Source organism: Nanorana parkeri, unplaced genomic scaffold (genome assembly GCF_000935625.1).
Source record: "Nanorana parkeri isolate BGI_ZX_2015 unplaced genomic scaffold, ASM93562v1 scaffold165, whole genome shotgun sequence".
Lineage (NCBI taxonomy): Eukaryota > Metazoa > Chordata > Amphibia > Anura > Dicroglossidae > Nanorana > Nanorana parkeri.
Window position 1 is genome coordinate 831,950 of NW_017306433.1, and position 20,441 is coordinate 852,390.

A 20,441-nucleotide genomic window follows, 5' to 3' on the forward strand; every position below is an offset into this window, starting at 1 on the left:
TTACAGGCACTGAAAATGAGCAAAGGATTGTTACGGTAAGTACAAAAACTTATTTTCTTTCTCGTACATTTAGGGCCATAGGAATTCAGAAACTGTGGGAACATGCAAAAGCAGTCCAACTGAAAGATGAGCAACAGCAATAACAGACCAATAGGCCCACAAAAAACAACAGTACTGGGGACTGCCTGCAGCTCAAAAAGCCGCCTGCAGAGCCTTATGTGCAAAACATGCATCAGAAGAGGCATAAACATCCACCTGGTAAAACTTTAAAAATGTGAACAGAAGACCAGGTAGCAGCCCTGCAAATCTGGGAAACAGTAGCCTGCAGTCAAAAAGCCCAAAAAACACTCACATATCTAGTAGAGTGCATGTTAACAGGAAAGGCTGGAGCCTTGAGACCATAAGCTTGGATGATGATAAATCTAAGCTACTGAAAAATAGTGGAACAAGAAGCAGGTTCAACTTTACAGCGACCATCAGAAATAACAAGTCTCACAAATGTGCATTGGCTGCAAGGTAAAACTGCACTACACAGACTACAACCAGACAATAGAGGGATATCTTCACACAGAGCCACCAGGACATCTACTGCTTCTGCTAGAAGCAAGGTGTGGACAGCGTAGTGCAGGGTATAAGGCTAGGCCTCAAGTATTTAAGAACCCAGCAACTGAATAGCAGCAGGATATGCAGTCAATAGTAACCAAGTCACTGTAGGTGGCCAGCAGAGAACAACTGAGGACAGTTCCACGTGATGGGAAAGAGCAAGACTCCACACAGTGGATGTTGTCAGACCTCAGTCCCTCAGCATTGACCCCTTCCACTGCAAAAACTGAAAAAAATGGAAAACCAGAATTTAAAATGGTTGCCAGCGGTCATAGTAATGAGCTCCTGATGCTTGGCCCACATAACCTACTCACAAAACGAGTCATCCAAGACAGGGTCACACTTGGGGTTGTGCTTAAAGGTCATGTTCCAGGCTAGCCCTGAAATGACCAGTCCAGCGGGATCTAGCACTCAAAAGTCAGTCTTAGCAAAGTATCAGAAAAACGTTTTGAAAAAAAAAATCAGCTAGCAAAAAGGTTTAACTTTTCTCAGGGTAGAGAAATGACAGAATCTGCAGGGGAAGCAGCAGGAGCAAGCTTGTGGCCTCTGTGATCAGAGTCAGGAAACAACTGGGTAATTAGGGCCATAAAGCCAATCATTACTTTAGTAAAGATCTCAGCCGAGAGGGCAGAGGAAGCCAACCACACCAAACAAAGCTCAGAGAGGCCCCAAAGATGGGACAGACTCTAGACTCAGCAAAACAAATGGCAAACACACTCATTGATGAGAGCGTTTGCCATTTGTTTTGCTTGACTGATTTGGTGCAGTGACGCATGGGGGGTCTCAGCTGCCATTGTGATGTGCGGGGTCCCTTGTGCGTCTCTGTGCCTTTAAGGGAGGTTGGGCTTCCTCCTGACAAACCTGCACCCAATTTGATATTTTGCCACATGTGCTCCAAGATAGAGACTCTCATAGTTTAGAGTTAGGACCGCACTATATAGAGGTGCCTTGGCGCGGCTGTGAGGCTTTCATATTTTCTGCAGAAGACGTGTATCTAAACCTCTGTTTTTAACCTTATCGTGAGACAAGTTTTATTTTTTTGCATGATGGCTGGTGAGTGTGCTGGGAAACTTTTTGCTATAACTGTTTAAAGCCCTTCCATGTGCACCTTGCTGTGAAGCTGGTAACAAATTAATGAGTGCGTTTGCCATTTGTTTTGCTTGACTGATTTGGTGCAGTGACACATGGGGGATCTCAGCTGCCATTGTGACGTGCAGGGTCCCATCTGCGTCTTTGCCCCTTCAAGGGAGGTTGGGCTTCCTCCTGACATACCTTCACCCAATTTGATCTTTTGCCACATGTGCTCCAAGATGGAGACTCTCATAGTTTAGAGTTAGGACCGCACTATAAGAGGTGCTTTGGTACGGCTGTGCGGCTTTCACATTTTCTGCAGAAGACGTGTATCCAAATCTCTGTTTTTAACCTTAGCGGTGAGAAAAGTTTAATTTTTTTGCATGCTGGCTGGTGAGTGTGCTGGGAAACTTTTTTGCTAAGACTCTAGAATCAGACATGTTGTGACCACAGGGCAGTTAGGCAAAAGAACACCAAGGGCAAGGCCACAGGTACTTACAAAACCCAAACAGCTGGTAGTAGGTAAGGGTCAGATGGATGGAGGTAACCATTGTCACTGTAGATAGGCATCAGAAAAAGACCAAAGATTGGAGTTCTACATGGCTCTTTGATCCCTTGATGCTGAACATCAGGAAAGAGTACATAGAGCACATGGGACACTTCACCCAGCGGACGACGTCAGTGCTCAGTTCCTCAGCATTAACCCATTCTGCAGTAGGAACTGGTGGGAAGTGAGAATTTTAAAGGCACTCTGTAAGCCAAACCAATGAGATAGCTCCCACTGCACAGGCCGAGTCGCCTACTTAGAGTGGGTCTTCAGACACAGGACACCCTTGGAGGCAATGCCAAGGGCACTTTCAAGGCTGGATCTGGAAAGTGCTTCACAAACAACTTGTCTCAAAGCAGAGTCTGAAAAGTGCCTTACGAGGAACTTAGTGCCCTAAGATCACTACTAGACATGTGCGATTCGTTTCGTTCCGAATCGAAATTCGGACGAATTTTCGGAAATTCGGATGCATCCGAATTCCGAATTACAGACATAACGAATGCAAACGAATCCGAATTTCCATTTCCGAAATTCGGTAGCGGTAGTTCGAACGTTCGTTTCGTTTTCGTTTCTTATTTGTTTCGTTCGTTGGAGCAAAGTGACATTAGAGAAGGAGAAACATATTTTTCCCCCTCAAATGTCACGAACGAAACGAATAAGAAATGAATAAGAACAGGAAACGAACATTCGACCTACCGCCACCGAATTTCGTCCGAATCCGAATTCCGAATCCGAATTGACTTTCACACCCGAATCCCGAAAAACGAAATAACACAAATCCAAATTTAAAACGAAACGAAACTAAACAAATTTTTTGGCAGTGCACATGTCTAATCACTACCAAGCTCTCTCCAGTCTCAGTGCTGCCATCAGAAATTTTGGGGCACCTTACACACCTTTAGGCCCCCCCACAGGTCTTTTCAATTGATTGTCCCATCGAGTCCATCCACTGGCCGTCCCTCCGGGTCCTTCAGTGCACTTGCTTTTATTTTAACACTGTTACAACTTAATATATGAAGTTGAAATGTGTATTCCAAGTCACCAGTGTATTCAATATGTGAGGATAAGAAAAAATATTAGGGCCAGAATTATTTAGCTGCCACCACGACAAGGTAGACTCTTGAGCAGGACCCTAAACTGACACTAAGCACCCTCCCTTATCACTAAACACTATCGCCCTCCCCTTTTCACAAAACACTATCACCCTCCCTTTTCTCTAAACACTAAACGCACTCCCGTTTCACTAAACACTAAGCGCACTCCCGTTTCACTAAACACTAAGCGGCCTCCCTTTTCACTAAACACTATCACCCTCCCTTTTCACTAAACACTAAGCACCCTCCCTTTCACTAAACACTAAGCGCCATTCCCTTTTCACTAAACACTATCGCCCTCCCTTTTCACTAAACTTTAAGCGCCCTCCCTTTTCACTAAACACTAAACGCACTCCCGTTTCACTAAACACTAAGCGCCCTCCCTTTTCACTAAACACTAAGCGCCCTCCCTTTTCACTAAACACTATCGCCCTCCCTTTCCACTAAACACTAAGCTCCCTCCCTTTTCACTAAACACTAAGCGCCATTCCCTTTTCACTAAACACTATCGCCCTCCCTTTTCCCTAAACACTAAGTGCCCTCCCTTTTCACTAAACACTAAGCGCCCTCCCTTTTCACTAAACACTAACTGTACTCCCTTTTCACCAAACACTAAGTGCCCTCCCTTTTCACTAAACACTAAGTGCCCTCCCTTTTCACCAAACACTATCGCCCTCCCTTTTCATTAAACACTAAGTGCCCTCCCTTTTCACTAAACACTATCGCCCTCCCTTTCCACTAAACACTAAGAGCATTCCTTTTTCACTAAACACTATCGCCCTCCCTTTTCACTAAACACTATCGCCCTCCCTTTCCACTAAACACTAAGAGCATTCCTTTTTCACTAAACACTATCGCCCTCCCTTTTCACTAAACACTATCGCCCTCCCTTTCCACTAAACACTAAGAGCATTCCTTTTTCACTAAACACTATCGCCCTCCCTTTTCACTAAACACTATCGCCCTCCCTTTCCACTAAACACTAAGAGCATTCCTTTTTCACTAAACACTATCGCCCTCCCTTTTCACTAAACACTATCGCCCTCCCTTTCCACTAAACACTAAGAGCATTCCTTTTTCACTAAACACTATCGCCCTCCCTTTTCACTAAACACTATCGCCCTCCCTTTCCACTAAACACTAAGAGCATTCCTTTTTCACTAAACACTATCGCCCTCCCTTTTCACTAAACACTATCGCCCTCCCTTTCCACTAAACACTAAGAGCATTCCTTTTTCACTAAACACTATCGCCCTCCCTTTTCACTAAACACTATCGCCCTCCCTTTCCACTAAACACTAAGAGCATTCCTTTTTCACTAAACACTATCGCCCTCCCTTTTCACTAAACACTATCGCCCTCCCTTTCCACTAAACACTAAGAGCATTCCTTTTTCACTAAACACTATCGCCCTCCCTTTTCACTAAACACTATCGCCCTCCCTTTCCACTAAACACTAAGAGCATTCCTTTTTCACTAAACACTATCGCCCTCCCTTTTCACTAAACACTATCGCCCTCCCTTTCCACTAAACACTAAGAGCATTCCTTTTTCACTAAACACTATCGCCCTCCCTTTTCACTAAACACTATCGCCCTCCCTTTCCACTAAACACTAAGAGCATTCCTTTTTCACTAAACACTATCGCCCTCCCTTTTCACTAAACACTATCGCCCTCCCTTTTCCCTAAACACTAAGTGCCCTCCCTTTTCACTAAACACTATCGCCCTCCCTTTTCCCTAAACACTAAGTGCCCTCCCTTTTCACTAAACACTAAGCGCCCTCCCTTTTCACTTAACACTAACCGCCCTCTCTTTTCACTTAACACTAACCGCCCTCCCTTTTCACTAAACACTATCGCCCTCCCTTTTCACTAAACACTATCGCCCTCCCTTTCCACTAAACACTAAGAGCATTCCTTTTTCACTAAACACTATCGCCCTCCCTTTTCACTAAACACTAAGTGCACTACCTTTTCACTAAACAGGAAGTGCCCTCCCTTTTCATTAAACACTAACCGCCCTCCCATTTCACTAAACACTATGGCCCTCCCTTTTCACTAAACACTATTGCCCTCCCTTTTCACTAAACACTAAGCGCCCTCCCTTTTCACTAAACACTAAGCGCCCTCCCTTTTCACTAAACACTAAGCGCCCTCCCTTTTCACTAAACACTAAGCACCATTCCCTTTTCACGAAACACTATCGCCCTCCCTTTTCCCTAAACACTAAGTGCCCTCCCTTTTCACTAAACCCTAAGCGCCCTCCCTTTTCACTAAACCCTAAGCGCCCTCCCTTTTCACTAAACACTAAGCACCATTCCCTTTTCACGAAACACTATCGCCCTCCCTTTTCCCTAAACACTAAGTGCCCTCCCTTTTCACTAAACACTTGATATTGAAGGTTAATTAGCCATATAAGGACTGGTTTATTTTATCATTATATTCTGTATTATTTTAATATTGTTTCACAATAAAACATATCCTTAAAATTGGCGTTATACAAAATTGTCCATTCATTCTGGGCCACCATTAAATACCCCAATTCTTCGGTTCTCTATAGTGTTAAATACTATAGTGAACATTAGACATGTGCACTGGCACAAAATTTGTTTTGTTTCGTTTTGATTCGAATTTTGCGTTATTTAGATTTTCGGGATTCGGGTCCGAAATTCAATTCATTTCGGGATTCGGACGAAATTCGTTAGCGGTTGTCTGGACGAAATTTCCCTTGTTGCAGCAAAGTGACATTAGGACATTGTTTTTTGTTTTTTTTTAGTCTGCTGAACAGGAAAAAAAAAAAGCATGAGTTTCCCTTCCAATTCATACCAGACCCTTAAGGTCTGGTAGGAATGTTTGGAGGGACCCCCCACAGTTAAAACAAAAAAAAGTGCGTGAGGTTCCCCCAAAATCCTACCAGGCCCTTTAGGTCTGGTAGGAATTTTAAGGGGGAAACTACCCATTCACTAAAGGGTTCAATTAAAATAGTTATTAAAAAGTCCAGAATTTGGGTAAAATCCTTTAATTGAAAAAAAACCAGAGACAATTTTTGACTATTCCTTTAATTTTAAAAAAAATGGCTCCATCGATGTAGTCCAGCGTCAATCACGATGCACAAAGCTCTCGTCAGTCGATCTGTCTCTCTCACTCTTTCTCTACCCCCAGTCTCTATCACAACCCCACCAGTCCCCGGGCTCTCTGTCTGCTGGGAAACACTTACCTTTCCCAACAGGAGCAGGATGCAGACATGCTCCTCTTCAGCCAAGATCTTCGGTGCATCTGCCCAGGGAAAGTAAGCTCCACCCTCCGCGCGTACGTCTGAGGAAGGTACCAATAGCGGGGGCGGCGGGAACTGGCAAATTGTAGTATTCATATCATTTACTAAGAAAAAATTGGCCCCTTACAACAGTACTGGCCGTACCCCCCTGATGGCGGCCCTGTCCAGTCTAGTGGGGTCTGGACATGGATCTTTAAAAGTCATGCTGAAGACAGATATTATCATATTGCTACAATCTAAAAGACAAGTTCTAGCAGAGATGTAGAGAGTCCTTACTTGTAGAAAGATGAAAAAAATAGTGCTAGTAAAAATTAGTAGGTCTTTTCACAGCAGAACTAAAGACATTTATCCTCCTAGGACACTAGCAAAAAAACTGACCCATGCTTGTAGTAGGAGGGGATATCCTGGGCTGGCCTACAGTTTCTGTTTGCCAGTGTCTAATCCTCCTGTAGGCAACAGTATAGCCCTAATGTGAAAGACTTCCTGTGTCCCTCAATGGATAAGGTAGAAAAAACTTTAACAATCTGATACTGCAGTATCTGTTAATGTGCTTTTTTTTTTACCATATGGCATTTTCAACTTCTGGACTGAGAACCCTCACACTTATCACACTACTACTGTACAAAGATGTCATTTTTAAAAAATTTCTGTCTTCACATCATACATAGTTGTATGTCAATGAAATGTGTGCACAGTAAACAGGACTCTGCTTGTGAGATCATCTCCACATTGATTTCAACTAAATATACTCTTCTTTATTCATTTAGCAGATTGTGACGATCACTGCATTTATTGACAGGAATTTAAGACGGTCTCGAATATTCCTCAACTTCAGAGGCATTGCATGTGGTAGAACATGAACCTTTATTTATCTTAAGCAATACTGCCACCCAGTTATTCTGCAAAGAATTGCAACACATGAGATTTACAGGACCAGAATGAAGCAAAGTACTCTGTAGAATAAAACAGTTTTCTTGCAGTTGTTGGAGTACATCATAAACTTCTACCACATACAAAATGTGATTTGTCTGCTTAGTGTAAACCATGATAGTGCAGCCTTCTATCATGCAGGCATCCAAAGTTTTATCCAAGCACTTTCTGTCACAAGTCTCATGGAGGCCACCCCTCCCTACACCCAAAATTGATATTATACTCCAACCCTCAATATTAACTCCCAAGAAACCTTTGCTTTGCATGGGACTTTTACTTGCTTAAAAGCCATACCTAGCTCTCTCCCAATGTAATGTTAAGGAGGGGACTGCAGGAAGCTTACTATTGTTTATTGTTTACTATAAATAACCCTGACTGTACTGTGCTGGCAGATCTCATTATCAGCGGTAACAGATTAAAACACTGTGGGGGGGAAATTCATCAAAACTGGAGCAGGCAGAATCTGGAGCAGTTGCTCATAATAACCAATCACCTTCTATTTAAAGTTTGTCTAAGTTTTGAAAATGAAAAATAGAAGCTGATTGGTTGCAATTGACAACTGCTCAAGAGTATGTCTGGAGCAGCTTTTTTGTAATAAATTACCATCTGTGTGTCCCAACAAAGGGTTAAAGAATTAGTTGCTTGGGGCGTGGCTGGCATGTGATCTCAAGCAGACGTGTGTCTGAGGAGCACAGCTTCATAATTTTATCCTGTGCTTATCCTGGAGCTGACTGATTTTCTCATCCTCTGGGGTAGTATTGTCCTTTGCATCTGGGGGCATCATCTGACAGAGTCTTGATGTCCCCTGGCAAGCAGAAACCCTCTCCCGCCTCTGCAGGCCCTGCACGTGGCACTTAGAAGACGGCCATCTTAGCTGTTCTGGTGGAGTGCAGTAAGCTGTTGGTAGGGACACAGGCCGCTGCCATGACTGATCCAGCTCCATATTCCTCAGGCTTCGAAATCCTATCAGCTACTACATGTAAGGAGGCACTCACTACCAAGATTGACTCCTTATTTGCGGATTTCAGCTTCCCACACCATGATATGGATGAATTCCGTTCTCGCATTTGGAGGCTGAGGGTCAGATTTCCCATGTTAAAGAAACAGTGCGAGTGTATTCTGTGGAGATTAGAGTGCTGTCAACAATGTCAACTCTGAGCACTACAGGAGATAGCAGTGGATACAGAAAATAAGACTGCACTGCAATAACATTCATGTGCTTGGTCTCCCTGAACTTGTTGAGAGACAGCGGCCTGCAGAGTTTTCTGAGACCTTCCTGACTATGCTCTTTGATCTCCGTGATATGACTCCTACGTTTGTGGTAGAACGGGCGCACACCGTCCCCTCTGCTGCACCCGGGGCCCTGCCCAGGCCCTTCAAAATTCATCTGCTGAATTACAGGGATCAAGACAAAATTCTAGCTGCAGCAAGAGCACAACCATCTCTACAGTATAGAAAAATGCTTGTGTTTTGCTGACTACTCTTCTGAGATACAGTAATGTCGTCAATCATTTATGGAGATTCGCAAAAGGCTCCACGAGAAGGATATCAAATACAGTCTGCTGTACCTTAGCTGACTGTATTTGATCCCTTTCTCGTGGTGCCTCTTGCGAATCTCCTGCTCAGAGTGATAGGTAATGGTACTACCTGCTTCTTTGATACTCCTTCTCCACATGTCTCTTCAGGTCAGCCCTGCATGGGGAAGTTTTTTCCATTAGAACTTCAGGCCTCCTTTTTTCTGTGCCACAAATATGGGAAAGCTCCACAGTTCAGGGAATTACATCTAAAACAGCCCTTCTGCCCCAAAGACCTTTTCCAGTATTGGCACATGTAGCCGATTTGATCCTGCCAGGTGCTATAAAGCTTCTTAAATCCTTTGGGGTTTTTTAAACTATACTAGGGGCCTCAGGGAGAGATTCTGATAATACAGGATCTTCATTCAATATCCTCCAGTATTTCTTTAATATTTTGGCGATCTTGAACGCTCCATCATTATACAGAGTACAAAATCTTATGACAAAATTTTCTCTTGCCCTTTCATTCTCGGAAGTCTTACTAAAAGAAAGAGATTGATGTTTAAGAAAAGCCCTATTAGATCAGCATTATACCCTTTGTCTAGGAATTTCCTTTTAAGAATTTCCCCTTGCACATGGTAGTCATGCAGGTCCTCCTTAGGCAACCAAATTGACCTTCCGGTACATTCTTGATCCACTTGAGGTGGTGGCAAATCCTGACATGTAAATATGTGTTGCTAGCCAATGGTGTTTGAAATGATTTTACCATCGGGGCCCACCCCTAATTCCAAATCAAGAAATACTAATGTGTGTTCATCCATCCCATAAGTAATATCTATCTTATACGGATTACCCCTACAGTACTCTACAAAGGCCTCAACTTATCCTGCAGACCAGCCCATAGGACTATGATATGGTCAATGTAGCGAGTGAAGAGCCCCAAACAGGATTATTGTTCCAAGTGTGGTGGAGTTCCCAACAACCTGTAAACAAATTTGCATAACTCTGGGCAAATCGGGTGCCCATCTCCATGCCCTGCAGCTGTAGATAGCAGTCATCCCAAAAACAAAAATATTTATGTGTCAAGAATTCTACGGCTTCCAAGATGATGTTTGCCTGTCTAGAGTTGAAGGTCCTAGAACTAGTCATAAAGTATTGTATTGCCCAAATGTCAAATTGGTGCTCAATGGAGGCGTATAATGAAGAAACGTTCAAAGATGCCCAAATGTACCTTCTTCCCACCTATACCGACTCAAAAGCTCAACGATATGACCAGAGTCTTTAATGAAAGAGGAAAGCTCCCATACAAGTGGCTGTAGGAAAGAGTCCATATAGCTGGCTAAAATATAGGAAAAGCTATCGTTGCCTTCTATAATTGGCCTCCCTGGACGGTTCCGCACATTATTGTGCACCTTCGGGATGGATAAAGGTGGGGGCTACAAAGATGGGCTGTATAGAGAAATGTGTACTCAGTCTTAGTAATCACCCGAGTTAAAACAACATTGAAGGAGACTTTCGAGCTGTTGCTTGTATTCTATAATGGGATCACCTAGAAGTTTTTTGTATGTCTGTTCATCAGACAATAACCTACGTGCTTCATAGAGGTAGTCTTTTCTGTTCTGAATTAACAAGCCCCCTCCCTTATCTGCTTCTTTTATAACTAGATCAGTGTTGATCTTTGGAGCTTAAATGGCCTCCCTCTCCCCCTGGTCAAATTAGAGGCCCTATTATATTTCCAAAACACAATTTTCTGAGTGCTGAATGTACCAGGTGGTAAAAAGTGGCCACAAAATTGCCTTTGGACTGAGTTGGAAAAAAGGGGGACGGGGGTTTGAAGGTCGTATGCCTCACTTCAGGATCCAATAGTTTCATCAGATCTTGAGGAAGATTAGTATCCTCCCCATACACACCCTCACAAAGGTCCTCCAAACTGTTTAATGCTATTCTATCTACAGGTGAAACTCGAATAATTAGAATATCGTGCAAAGTTCATTTATTTCACTAATGCAACCTAAAAGGTGAAACTAATATATGAGATAGACTCATTACATGCAAAGCACGATAATTCAAGCCGTGATGTGTCATAATTGTGATGATTATGGCTTACAGCTCATGAAAACCCCAATAACCCCAAATCCACAACCTCAAAAAAGTAGATTATTACATGCAATCAATAAAACAAGGATTGTACATAGAACAATATTGGACCTCTGAAAAGTACAAGCATGCATATGTACTCAGTACTTGGTTTGGGCCCCTTTTGCAGCACTTACTGCAATTACTTTTGCACGATATTCTAATTATTCGAGTTTCACCTGTAGGTTTCAGATGGGCAAGAAAAAATACAGCATCCTCTGTAACCAAACACCCTCTGTAACTGGACACTTTTAAGGCTTATTTCATTGCTGCTAAAGAGATGCCTACTTGTATTAGATTGGCTGAGCTTGGTCTCTGGGCACCACACTGCTCTGCTGTGAGTGCGTGGCCGCTTCTGGATTCTGATAATTTTCATACTTCCTTGTGATTGGCCATAAGAGTACATGGTTAGTTGGGCTGCCTTGCTCTGAAGGGGGCGTATCCCTGGAAACATGTTAGCAGCAGGATTCTCACCAGAGCAGAGTGCCGATGTGTCTTTTGGATTCCTCTTTCTTTCCACATAAAGCAGCAGTGACATTTGGATGTTTTGATGAACACTATACTGCTTCTTTTATGAGTATATCCATATACGTTTAATCCCAATTAATAAAAAGGTTTTTCTGCACTGGGGAAGGAGCCCTGTCCTTTGTTTTCTGCAGTTGTTTCACTGATTGGAGCGAGGCTGCCTCTATTGGTTGCAGTGTGTTAAAACTTTCTGGCTTTATGATGAATTCTCTAGTGCTGATGGTCTACTGTACACTTTTATACTATGCCTGACCCTCACTACTGGGTGAAGCACAAAAAAATATATATTACCAGCTATACTTAGTTATAACAAATTGACGTCTCTTGAAATGTTGCCTTGTAAATATTTGATTCCACCTACCCACTTTTTCGGCCAAACGCAACTCTCATGCTTTCAGATCAGTTTCCTGATCGTGTTGTTCAGGTGACTAGTACAGCTCTTGAATCTCTTGCTAGAAAGCAACACCTTTCAAAAGCTGTCTCCTGCTTTTACCATTTGTTACAAAACCCAACTACGTGGAAAATTTACAAGCCAAATGGACGGTTGATCTTCCAGAACTGGATGATGCAGAATGGGAGGATGTCTGGGACATGCCATTCAAGCAACTTGTTGCGGTGTAAAGGTGGCCATACACTTTACAACCATCGCAAGACCTTGCGTAAAGACCTTGTAAAGTCATTTAAAAAAACGTACGATCTGCCCATCTTGGACAGGTAGATCGTACTGGCGGGCTTCCAATGACTGCAATGCTGAACGGGCAGTGTGCGCATGCACACACAGGCCGTTCGGCATTTGTCTCCCGAGCATCATTCAAACCAGCCGAAAATCATAAGATTTTCGGCTGGTTTTCCAGCATGCTCCTTAGACAAAAGACGTGCGGCCGTACAGTAGAAACGGTCGCACGTCTTCATTCACACTGCACGATTCTCGTACGAGAATCGTGCAGTGTATGGGCACCTTAAGACCGGATGGTTCAGTTTGAATTGTTGCACAGAGCCTACTTCACACAGCATCGATTGCACACACTTAACTATAATATTTCTGCAACTTTTTGGAGAGGTCAATGCTCTACGCGAGATCTTTTGGACCTGTCCATCCATTGCTGCCCATTGATGGGAGATTGTAGAATATGCACTTCTGGTTAACTCTCTTAATTTCACCTCATCACCATAATTGTGCTGATTGGGATTGGTAGAGAAGGTGGCCCCTAGAAATGCAGAATGCACTCTTATCTGCTTACCACTTTTTAATGCCTGTAAAGCAATATCTATGTTTACTATCATAGAGGCAGTCCCTCTAAATTTAATAAAAGGTATGGGATGCTTGGATTAAACACTCAAACTCAGCGGTAGATTCTGTACCCTAATGCTCTTTTGTGTTAACTATTGTATGACTGAAAAAACAATTAGTAGCTTGGTTTCTGCATTGTGTATTGAGAGGAAACTTAGTGTGTCCCCAGTCAAATTGTTCAGAGCAGCTTGTAGTCTGCCCAAAGAAACATCTAAAAAAAGTAAGACATTTTTTTTCCAATTATTTTTAGGTATTCTGTGAATAGGAAAACATAGTGTGGTTTCCTCAAATGTGACTGCAAAAGTGGACACTTTTAAGGCTTTTTTTTTTTTCACCATTTATTTACTCTGTCTGAACAGAAGTGCCAGGCCATCTTATCTCCTTGCCCAAGCTTAATGCTGATGGTACGCAAACGATCATCAAACTATGAGGGAAATTGTGATCACTTCTCCCTCCCTTTTAGATTACAAACCACACATGCACAATACAAATCATAGATAAAACACTATTTATTGCGGTAGCTTTCTAACTTTATTCACCCCCACACAGCTACCTCCTCATGTATCACTTCTCCCTCCCTTTTAGATTGTAAGCCATCAGGGGCAGGGCCACTCCTTACCATCTTGTCTTGAATTGTAATGTAATGTCTTCCTTATATTGTAAAGCGCTGCGCAAACTGTTGGCGCTATATCAATCCTGTATAATTACAGGAAAAAACACTAGTGGGTTTATTGACGGTTTCACCTTCCACCAGCAGCTCACACAGAGGGGCAAATAGAGAGGAAAACATTTTTTTCTGACTAGCAAAGTCCACTGAATGTAGCTTTCAGTAGTTAGATTTTAAGTATAGAACTCAGTTATCTTTTCACTTAAATCATGCATAGAATACATGTATGAACTTTAGAAATGGTTCATAAAAAAAGCATACTGTGTAAATACTGGAAACTCCAGTCTCATCCACTGTCTTGCTTGAGAAGGCCTACCTTCACCTGATCGCCTTTATTGAATTTAAAAGGCTTTAGCTTCAAATCAAAAGTTGGTTTGAAAATTCAATACAAAGGAATATAAAAAGACACCATTTGCCAATTGAAACTCTTAAGATGTGAGGTTAATAGAAATTAATTATTATCCAAGCCAGTCAGGGTTACTCATCTCTTTTAGATTAAAGTTAAATTGTCTAATGTGGTAATGCTCAAGAACAAAATGAAGACATTAGCAGAACTTTAAAAAATATAATATGGCAAATATAGAACATAAAAATATGCACAATACAGGTGGCCGTATACATAGACTGAACAAAACAAGTACAATGCATTACAAAAGTGGTATGAATAAAATTCGCACAATGTTTTTCTCTGTATGAAGGTTACAATTGATGTACAAGGCAATAGCTTCCAAAAACTTGCACAAAAATGAATGTTACGCTCAGGATTTGATTTGCCAGATTAAGGTGGATGTATGCTCACTGTAACATAGTTTATTTTAACATTTCAGTATGTGTGCCTGCATTTGTGGTCATATGCTTTGTAAAGCTCCCTGGAAGCTTCCAAAGTTTTAACATGCACATAGGGACCTCAAAATGGACACAGTCTCAGAGACCAGTGAGGCAGGAATAAGTGGAGCAAAGATCAATATCAAAAACCGATGTAGAAATTTGCATTCAAAAGGTTCCTGGGCTTCTGGGTTTCAAAGAAGCTCTTCAAAAGGTACCTACTATACCTCCCTTCAAGGCTGGTCATATAGACCAGTGCTTCTTAAAGTGTGGGTCGCGACCCCATATGGGGTCCCACAAGTGAACAGGGGGGTCGCGAAGTCGCAGGCCCCCCCTTTGCACTTGGCACCTTCCTGAGCATGTGCGTGCAGGAATTTTTTTTTAACCCAGCAGCAGTGGAGCACAGCAGCTGGAGGTAAAGGTAAGGAGGGAGAGGGCTTAGTAGTAGTAGAAAAGAGGGGAGAGACGCCGTCCGACGCTGGGGTCCCTTAAAAATGTTCTCTCCTTAGGCAGAGCCAGCCAGTGGAAGCTCTGGTCCCATGACTAATGGAATCATCAGCATTTTCTTTCTATTTTTTTACCCTTCTCATTCCTTTGTGTAGGAAAAGGTTAGAACCTTTGTCTGGTTGTATTGGTATCTGTGTCTCTAATGTTGAAATGCTCCCTTATTTCAAATTATATCTCTCCAATAATACCCAACAAGTGTCACTTTACATGCAATGTCAAAGGAGCAGTGCCACTTAATAGTTGTTTTTCTTTTTAACATAATCTATTTGTAACCAGATTTAAAGGATTTATAAAGAACTTGATCCAGCAGACAATCATCATCATTTTAAAATAACATTTAAAAAATCCCCACATTACCAAGGTTTTTTGGGGTTTTTTTTTTACCAGGCTTTCATGTTCAACTTTGATTTTATGACATGCAATTTTGGCACTTTATGTGAAAAAAGTACTTTTGATATGCAGCAAGTTACCACTGGTATACAATGTCTATTAACCTAATTATTTTCAGTTATTTACAAATAGGCCCCAGACATGGTTCTGGGTGAAAGGGAGAGCAGTGGGATTTTGCTGATTAGGGCCTCAGATGGGTTTTGCATTCACATTCCCAGAGAGAGGTCAAATATACCTGCCAATAAATTTTGAATGATCTCAGAAGCATCTCAAACTGAAGTCAGACCGATCCAGTTAGCACATGCCCTTATACAGCTATAAGTACTACAGAAGTGCCTTCGTACTTTAAAGAGAACTGTAATATATTAAAAAGTAGAACTATGAGGCGAGTGCTTTTCACACACCTCATAGTTCTAGCCGACCTGTGACAATGAGACTGTCACAGGTCGGCTCAGTAGATCGAACACATACCAGCGTTCGCTCACCTCTCAATCCTGTCACGGCTCTCTGCCGTGACAGGGGAGGGGCTGGATTCCCCCCTCCCCGCCAGCGCTGACTGGCGAAACGGCCGGGGAGGGGGCGGGTACAGCTGGCTCAAAATGTTTGGCACCCTCAATTAATTTTTGGTAGCACAACCCTTGGAAAAATAGCGGAAATCAATGGCTTCCTGTAACCATCAATTAGTTTTACACCTTTCTACAGGGATTTTGGACAACTGCTCCAGGTCTCCCAGATTGGAAGGGTTCATTTTCCCACCGTATTTTTCACTCCATAAGACGCATGAGTGGGAGGGTAGGGGGACACTGGTACTACATGTATTGTTTAGAGGCAATGAAAAAAATACTTTATTTACCGCCTCCACAATGCCGCTGCCCGTGTTTGACTCCTGCATACTGAGACTCCTCCCTTTCCCTGTCATGTGGCATGACACAGGAAAGTGAGAAGCCGGTCAGACACAGAAGACAGCAGCAGCATTATGGAAGAGGTAAATAACACTGCTTCGCTGGCTCTATAAGTAGTACAAGCGGCACCTACCCTCCCATTGCTCATGTGAGTGATTACCGGTACACCGTCAGCCCCGCCGGCTCATCTCACACACCCCTGCGGGAGCTGCTGGATGCGTGTGGTGTATGTGTGACAGCTGAGGCGGCAGGGCTGCTGGCACAGGAGATTGTCGAGACCTGGGGGGAATATTCGCTCCATAAGACGCACAGACATTTTTTGGCCGCCTTTTGGGGAGCAAAAAATATGGTAACGGTGACACACACACACACTTTTGTCAGATAACGCACCACTTCAGCACAGAAAATGGTTGCAATTACAAATGTTTAGGCAGTCTCCTGTTTATTTCTTTTGTTTCTATGGATAGGACACAAAAAAGTGGAGAAAAGAAAAAAAGCCAAACCGGACACATTCCACACAAAACTCCAAAAATGAACTGGACAAAATTATTGGCGCCTTCTCCAAATTGCAAGAAATAATTGCATTCCAATTTTTTTGTGGAAAAGCATGGACAATCTCAAGGTTACAAGTCCATCTCCAGAGATCTTAATGTCCCTGTGTCCACTGTGCGCAACATTGTCAAGAAGTTTACAGGCCATGGCTCTGTAGCTATTCTCCCTGGACGTGAACGAAAGAGAACAATTAATCAGATATTGCAAGAAGGATTGTTTGAATGATGAATAAAGTTCCTCCATCAACTTCCAGACAAATTCAAGCTCACCTTCAGGCACAGGGTCCAACTGTCAGCTCACACTATACAGCGCCATCTGAATGAAAAGGGACGCTATGGTAGGAGACCCAGGAGGACCCCACTGCTGACACAGAAACATTTAAAATAAAAAAAAAAACAGATTGGAGTTTGCCAAAAATTACCTGAGGAAGCCAAAATCCTTTTGGGAGAATGTACGGTGGACAGACTAAACAAAATGACAGCTTTTTGGTGCAGCCCATCATTCTACTGTTTTCAGTAAAAGAAATGAGGCCTTTAAAGAAGAAGAAAAATACAGTTCCTACAGTCAAACATGGTGGAGGTTTCTGGGGTGCAATGTGCAATTCTGGGGTGCAATGTAGGGCCCAGTGTCAAAGTTGGTTCCCTGTCAGAGGTCATGGGTCTTACAGCAGGACAATGACCCAAAGCAAACATCAAAAAGCACCCAGAAATGGTTTCAGACTAGGCGCTAGAGAGTACTGGGATTGGCCAGCAATGTGTCCAGATCTAAATCCCATAGAGCACCTGTGGAGAGATCTCAAAACAGCAGCTGGGAAAATGAACCCTTCCAATCTGGGAGACCTGGAGCAGTTGTCCAAAATCCCTGTAGAAAGGTGTAAAACTAATTGATGGTTACAGGAAGCCATTGATTTCAGCTATTTTTTTCCAAGGGAAAAAAATTGAGGGTGCCAATAATTTTGTCCACTCCATTTTTGGAGTTTTGCATGGAATGTGTCAGATTTTGCTTTTTTTCCTTCTACACTTTTTTGTGTCATACCAATACAAGCCAAAGAAATAAAACAGGAGAATGCCTAAAGATTTGTAATTGCAACAAATATATATATATATATTTTTTTTTTACACACTCACACAATAAGTAACAGTAAGGGGTAATCTTGGGGAGGCATATTATGGGAGTATTCATACATTATGATTTTATATCTTTTCTATTAATTGAATTTCCTAATAAAATTGATGGATTTAAATTACTGCTTTGCGAGTGCCTACAAAGTATTTGATTGAACAGCCAGACTACACAGATCACCTAGCAAAGACCTGTAAACAAGGAGTAGGATATAATTCTACTGCTTTGTTTTCTAGGCAGTTTTAGAACTGGACTGAAGCTAGGGAATTTTCTGATTCAAGTGGAAACATCAGTTAAAAAGTATCCAAAAGCAAACATTTTAATATATTGCAACTTACTCGTCCTTAGATGTGGCTGTATTTTTTTTTTCTTCAGACTACCTACCCTTTTATCTTCACCTAGGGATCCTGCCAGTAACACTTCCATTGCTAGGGCTGCAATGCTCACTAACAATGTACCCGTCACCCTAAACAGGCTACAAAACACCTCCCCTCTCTTTATCTATATAACATAGCAGGGAGGAATTTTGTAATCCACAGAGAGAAATGGGAACAATGCTAACAGATAACAGTGCTCCACAGGCAAAGTGTACAAGAAGTGATTGGGTCACTAAATGTCTGGCAGGAGCAACAGGAATTTTTTGCACTTATTTAACAGATATAACAACATGCATTCACTTGCATATTTAAACAGACCAAAATGGAGCTAAAAAGATGGCATTTACGGTTAGATTTTGACCTAAACATTAAGGCCTTGCAAATAAAGTGCATAACAATTGTATTCTGTACTTTGCACATACTGGGCAAACAGGTTTGCTGCATGGCACCATAAGCCGTCTGCTTACAGTCCCAGGGTGACCCCCATACACTGGTTGAATTTCAGTAGGTTTTTAATGTACCGGACGGAATTTGCACATTTGTGTGTGGGGCTGTCGGCATTCCTCGATCAGCTGATTAAAAGGAGCCTGCTGGAAAATTCTTGAGCGATCAGAGCCAGCAGCCAATGAGCTGCCCGCTCTGCTTGAGTATTCTGACAGGCGCCGGCAGGATAATAAGTCAGCCCTCAGCTACCTACATCTCTATCAGCAGCTAGAAGATATCCCTGCCTTACTTCCAGGTCGCTGGAGTTATGAAAAGCAAAGACATGGTATTCACGATTTTATCCCAAGAAATCCAATTCTGATAAGATACCTTGACCCACTTTGGAGATAATAAATCCACCAACAGTCCCCGGCTTTGTCTCCCATAGTACTTGCAGCCTACTATATTCAGTCATATTATTGGCGTAAGGCAACTAGAAATGTTATGGAAAAGGCAACTAGAAATGTTATGGCAGAGAAATTAAAAAGACACCGTCCGCAATTAAAAAAACAAAAAGCATTTACAGTGTTTTTCCTTTCCATAAATTACTATTTCCTAGACTATTTCAGTGGCCTTTGAAATAAAGAATTGCCAACATGCCAGAATAGACAATTGCTGCAGATTTTGGTGCTCTGCAAAACAATTTAAAAATTGTTCTTTACCTTTACATTAAACTACTGGAGTAAATGAAATCACCGACTCAAAACAAAGACCCATCTAAGGCCAGGTCTACCAACACAAATACAGTTGCCTTTAGCGATGGCCCACTTTTCTCTTAGACCATAATCCGCAATGAATGGAAACTCATATGGTTCCATTTCTCACTTAACAGATTTATCATAAAAATACTAGAAATATGCATAATCTTTATGGAAATGTTATTTTAGGATAGTATTACAAATGAATCCGAAGCCACTGCAGGGGAAAAAAATGAAATAAAAATTTGACCAATAATAAAATGTTGTAATCCTTGCATTTCCCCCAATATATTATATCAGGTTGACAATAGGAGACGTTTCACAGACAGCGTAAAATAGAAACCAATATAAAATAAAAGTAAACGACTGTGGTACCTGCACACACTTCCAAAGTCTACAAGAAAAAAGCAGACTTCAGCAGATCTTAGCAAAAGTGAGGTCTGCCACTTTCTCTCACCTTCCCTTCCTACAAGCCAGTGAATATACTCATCATAGTGATGGGCCAAAAGAAAGGAGCAGGCCAGCCTTAATACCAGGAGGTGTTGAAGCATATGGATTAAAGCTTCCCGGTTTGTTTTGGGGTTTTTTTTTTTTTGATCCTGTGGTGCCCTTTAGGACCTCTGAACCCAGGTGAAGGTACACCCAGGTGACAGCAGAGCAACAGGTACACATGTTCAAAACAACTTAATATAGTTCATATACTGGGATCAGGTGGAGGAAGCATTCACAGAGTATAGGACATCTCTGGGAATAGACTTGATTCCGTAAATAACTTATGAAGCAAGAAAACAAAGTTGCAGCCTTGATGGTGAAGCAGCCATATTTCATAGGGGTACAGAAACAAAATGATCCATGAGGAAAAATCACAACAAAAAACCCACACGAAAACCCCTTTAAAGTTACAGATTGTGGCTGCTAGGAAAGAGGTTATG